The 5,076-nt window shown below is 39.7% G+C and overlaps 1 non-coding gene across 1 annotated transcript; it reads right to left on the bottom strand.

Moving 5' to 3' along the window:
• Positions 1–4,701: 4,701 nt before the first annotated feature.
• Positions 4,702–4,808, bottom strand: LOC127159679 (U6 spliceosomal RNA). The gene has a single exon (XR_007826514.1). It is a non-coding gene; the product is annotated as a U6 spliceosomal RNA (small nuclear RNA).
• Positions 4,809–5,076: the final 268 nt, after the last annotated feature.

Below are 5,076 nucleotides of genomic sequence, written 5' to 3'. Positions count from 1 at the left end.
TAAACTGGACATTGGAGTCTCTGATGAGCACAGTGTCGCGGAGGGGGCGAGGTCCTCGGCTGGGGCCTGCCTCGCGTCTTCCTTTGTTGCTGCACCCAAGGTCCATAGCGTCACGGCACCGGAGTGAAAGACAATTGGGAAGATCAGGTCCAAGATGCACAGAGTAGAGGTGGTAGGAGTGTTAGTATTACGCTGTATACTTACCCGGGAGGATTCCACAGTCTCCAGCTCAAGCTGCAACGAGTGTGTCCTCACCTGCACTCAAAGGTAGACACAAATTCGCCATTAAAGCAAGTAACAGTGAGTAAACAATGGTAATGTGTGTAAATAGTGTGTAAACAATGCAAGCAAGATTAGCGGCAACCATGCTGGTGCTGCTAACAGGCTATAAGCTAGCGGACTCTGGAAATCAAAACAAAACTACTGATAACAAGGCAATCCACACTGTAAAAAAAAAAAAAAAATGTTGCCAATACTGAAAAAATCAAGGCAACACATTACATTCAGATTTTTATGTTTTCCCAACGATTGGTGTCAAATCCAGGTGCCATGAGTAAAAGTCCTCCCCAGTATTTTGTTCCAATCACCTGGATTTGCTAATTAGCACAGTTTTTCAGCCAGGAGGTCCGAGATTGGACCAAGTCATTCCTTTTAAGTCTCAAGCAAGTCTCAAGTAAAATCCCAAGCCCCTAAAGAGTTAAAGTTGATGAGATAACTGAATGATGATTGTGTTAGTGATGAACATCTGCTGTTAACAAGCAGCATCGTTGAAGAAAAGAGAAACACAAGAACTACAACTGACTCATCTCTGACTTTCATCTCTCAAATCTGATTAAACATCTCCACAAACAGCATCACCAGCTTCACTCATTACTAACCAGAATGACTTTATTTCATGTCTGTAGAATCTCTTATTGAGAATTCTAAGAGGTTTAGATGTTGATGTTTTATTGGCCAAGAAAAGAAGAGAAAGAAAAAAACACAGTGCCACCATCATTGCGGTCAAGTGTGGTTTTTAGTTTGTCTCTTGACTCTTGGAGTAATCTCTGCTGTTTTACAGTGAGCATTTGTGCATTGCTGAGTCACAAGCTTGCAGCAGCAGATTAGCTCACGCTCGCACCATATACAACTAATTTAGATCAGCAACATGAAATACTCTCTTGCTGAATGACATCTAGCGATTGTAGAACTGCAACAAAAAATCCTATTAAACGAATGTCACTGTAACGCTTCAATATTGGAAGAAAAAACTACGTCAGCTCAGGCTTTCAGACATGAACACTTATCATACGCTCCTCAACAGTGGTGACAATAATTCTTCATACTGCAGTGCATTACTATGCTGTTACCCAGCATGCATTGCAGCATGAAGCGTTTTGTTGATTGTCACCATTGTTGAGATTCATATGCTGGTTCTTGATGTCTGTGCGTCTAAATACTATAGATGTTTATATGCATTATATAGGTTTTAAATGAATTCACTGTGGCTTATTGAAGATCACTATGCTGTAGTTTTGCAGATTTGATAATGCAAAACCTTACCTTACAAAAGAAAATTATTTTGGGGGTGTTCACTTAAAAGGAATGACTTGGTCCAATCTCGGACCTCCTGGCTGAAAAACTGTGCTAATTAGCAAATCCAGGTGATTGGAACAAAATACTGGGGAGGACTTTTACTCATGGCACCTGGATTTGACACAAATCGTTGGGAAAACATAAAAATCTGAATGCAATGTGTTGCCTTGAATTTTTCAATTTTAGCAATGATTTTTTTTTTTTACAGTGCAGTTGTTTTAGTTGTAAAATACAACAGGGGGTATATTCACACATTATAAGAAAGGAAAGTAATTGTGTATAAATTTGATTTTAGATTGAAAAATAGACAATAAGAAATTATTAAAACGGAGCTCAAACTCTAAGCGTGCAGCAGTAACAAACGTTAGATGATAAAATTATCAAATGACTGGCGGCAACAGCTGTCAAACAAAAAACATACAATTTAAGTAAAATCTGCTTGTTTAAATAAGTTGAGAACTGTTATTTTACCAGTATCTCCTGGATTATTATGATCAAACACCTTCACTGTTTAAAAAGGAAAAAAGTGATCAAATGACTGGCAGCGCATGGTGCCAAACAAACAAATTTTAAAATTAATGTAAAGTCTTCTTATTTAAGTTGATAACACTGTTAATCCCACAGGTATTTCCTAAATTATTACAATCAAACACTTTCACATACATACATAAATTAATTAGTTAAATCAGGAAAAAGAAGATGAGTCAGTACTTTAAAGAAATTATAATTATAATTGGGTCATGTTACAGACACCTGATTTCAAACGAAATTATTTAGTGAAAGTATGGACACAGAAATTCACAAATCTGAGAGATTTCACATTTTTCTATATTAGCTATTTTTCAAGTTCCTGATTTAATTGCTTATTCACCTCACAATGTTCCCTGCTGGAACATCTAGCAGGGAAAGCAAACAGATCTTCATCTGATGGAATCCAATGTTATCTGCAAAGGTATAGTGTGTGTAGGTATTTTACTTTTGCTTTCATAGAGTTTACCTTATTTGTTACAATTTAATTATTTGTTCTAATTTGATTCTAGGGTGCAAGGTTGACCTCCAGGTGTATCTCAATAACTTAGAATGTTGTGGAAAAGTTAATCTATTTCAGTAATTTAACTCAAATTGTGAAACTTGTGTATTAAATAAATTTAGTGCACACAGACTGAAGTAATTTAAGTCTTTGGCTCTTTTAATTATGATTTTGGCTCACATTTAACAAAAACCCACCAACTGTCTCAACAAATTAGAATACTTCATAAGACCAATAATAATAATAAAAAAACATTTTTAGTGAATTGTTGGCCTTCTGAAAAGTATGTTCATTTACTGTATATGTACTCAATACTTGGTAGGGGCTCCTTTTGCTTTAATTACTTAATTTAATTAATTCAGCATGGCATGGACACCAACACCATGGTCATTTAACCAACTTTTGGTGCTTTTGGCAGTGTGGGCAGGTGCCAAATCCTGCTGGAAAATGAAATCAGCATCTTTAAAAAGCTGGTCAGCAGAAGGAAGCATGAAGTGCTCTAAAATTTCTTGGTAAACAGGTGCAGTGACTTTGGTTTTCAAAAAACACAGTGGACCAACAGCAGGAGATGACATTGCACCCCAAATCATCACAGACTGTGGAAACTTAACACTGGACTTCAAGCAACTTGGGCTATGAGCTTCTCCACCCTTCCTCCAGACTCTAAGTCCTTGGTTTTCAAATGAAATACAAAACTTGCTCTCATCTGACAAAAGGACTATGGACCACTGGGCAACAGTCCATTTCTTCTTCTCCTTAGCCCAAGTAAGATGCCTCTGACGTTGTCTGTGGTTCAGGAGTGGCTTAACAAGAGGAATACGACAACTGTAGCCAAATTCCTTGACACGCCTTTGTGTGGTGGCTCTTGATGCCTTGACCCCAACCTCAGCCTAAATTCTTGAATCGATTTTGCCTGACAAGCCTCTCAAGGTTCTCTTGGTTGGTTGTGCATCTTTTTCTTCCACACGTTTTCCTTCCAATCAACTTTCTGTTAACATGCTCGGATACAGCACTCTATGAACAGCCAGCTTCTTTGGCAATGAACGTTTATGGCTTACCCTCCTTGTGAAGGGTGTCAATGATTGTCTTCTGGACAACTGTCAGCTCAGGATTTTTCTCTGTGATTGTGTTGCCTAGTGAACCAAAGTGAAAGACCATTTTGAAAACTCATGAAATCTTTGTAGGTTTTTTGAGTTGGTTAGTTGTTAGACATGTCACCATATTCTGATTTGTTGAGATAGTGGTTTGGTGGGTTTTTGTTAAATGTGAGCCAAAATCATCACAGTTGAAAGAACCAAACATTTAAACTCTTTTAGTCTATGTGCGTTGAATTTATTTAATACACACGTTTTACAATTTGAGTTGAATTACAGAAATAAATGAACTTTTCCATGACATTATATATATATTTTTAGATGCACCTGTATGTCTTTAATCTGCCTGTAAATTCCTATTATTTAAAGAAAAAAAAAAAAAAACAGGATAATACTGTAAAATATAACAATCAGATTAACTTAATGAAAAGAAAGTTATTTTCACTGAAAAATTAGTTAAGGTCCACAGAAAACAATTATGCAAACTCATCAACTGATAAGGAGAGTTGGCCTTATGGCTTTTGGACTTTCTGACAGGTGGGCAGCAAAGGGTCCGGATAAACGGACTCTGGCCGGATGCACGTCGTGCATCGCTTGGGATCTCCACAAGGTGGCGTACTGTCACCGATTCTCTTCCTGCTTTCTACACGTGTGTGCTGAAGTTCTCAGGCTAATGGCCGTGTGGTTAAACACGCAGAACGAACAGTGCCACTGAAGGGAGCTGTCTGTTGATCTGTCTTGAGCATCTGACACAAGGCATCCTCTTATTGTAGCAGACGAACTTTTAAACAAATGCGATGCCAGTCCCTGCTCTCAGGTCAGCAAAGGGTCCGGATAAACGGACTCTGGCCGGATGCACGTCGTGCATCGCTTGGGAACTCAAGCTCGGAGTACGACGACAGCCACGCGCTTCTGGAGTTTAGCGCGTGTCGTGATGGAGCGGGGCTGCAAGGAAATATCTCTAAAACCAAGGAGATGGCGATTTAGAACAAAACGCTCCCCAAAAATATGGAGCGCTTCACGGATTTGCGTGTCATCCTTTCGCAGGGGCCATGCTAATCTTCTCTGTATCGATCCAATTTTAGTATATGTGCCGCCGTGGCGAGCACGAGGCCGCTGGCCCGCTCGAGGTATCTGTACCCCTCGGGTCCCCGCGAGCTCTCGCCAAGGTGGTAGGGCCCGGCAAGCCACAGCTGCAGTCAGTTACGGAAACGAACGCCATTTGACCGTGCCACTGAAGGGAGCTGTCTGTTGATCTGTCTTGAGCATCTGACACAAGGCATCCTCTTATTGTAGCAGACGAACTTTTAAACAAATGCGATGCCAGTCGCAGGCTGGCCTTATGGCTTTTGGACTTTCTGACAGGTGGGCAGCAAA

Source organism: Labeo rohita, unplaced genomic scaffold (assembly GCF_022985175.1).
Source record: "Labeo rohita strain BAU-BD-2019 unplaced genomic scaffold, IGBB_LRoh.1.0 scaffold_2434, whole genome shotgun sequence".
In the NCBI taxonomy this organism is placed as follows: domain Eukaryota; kingdom Metazoa; phylum Chordata; class Actinopteri; order Cypriniformes; family Cyprinidae; genus Labeo; species Labeo rohita.
Note: the sequence above shows the minus strand (reverse complement) of the source record. Positions and strands in the feature narration are given on the sequence as shown.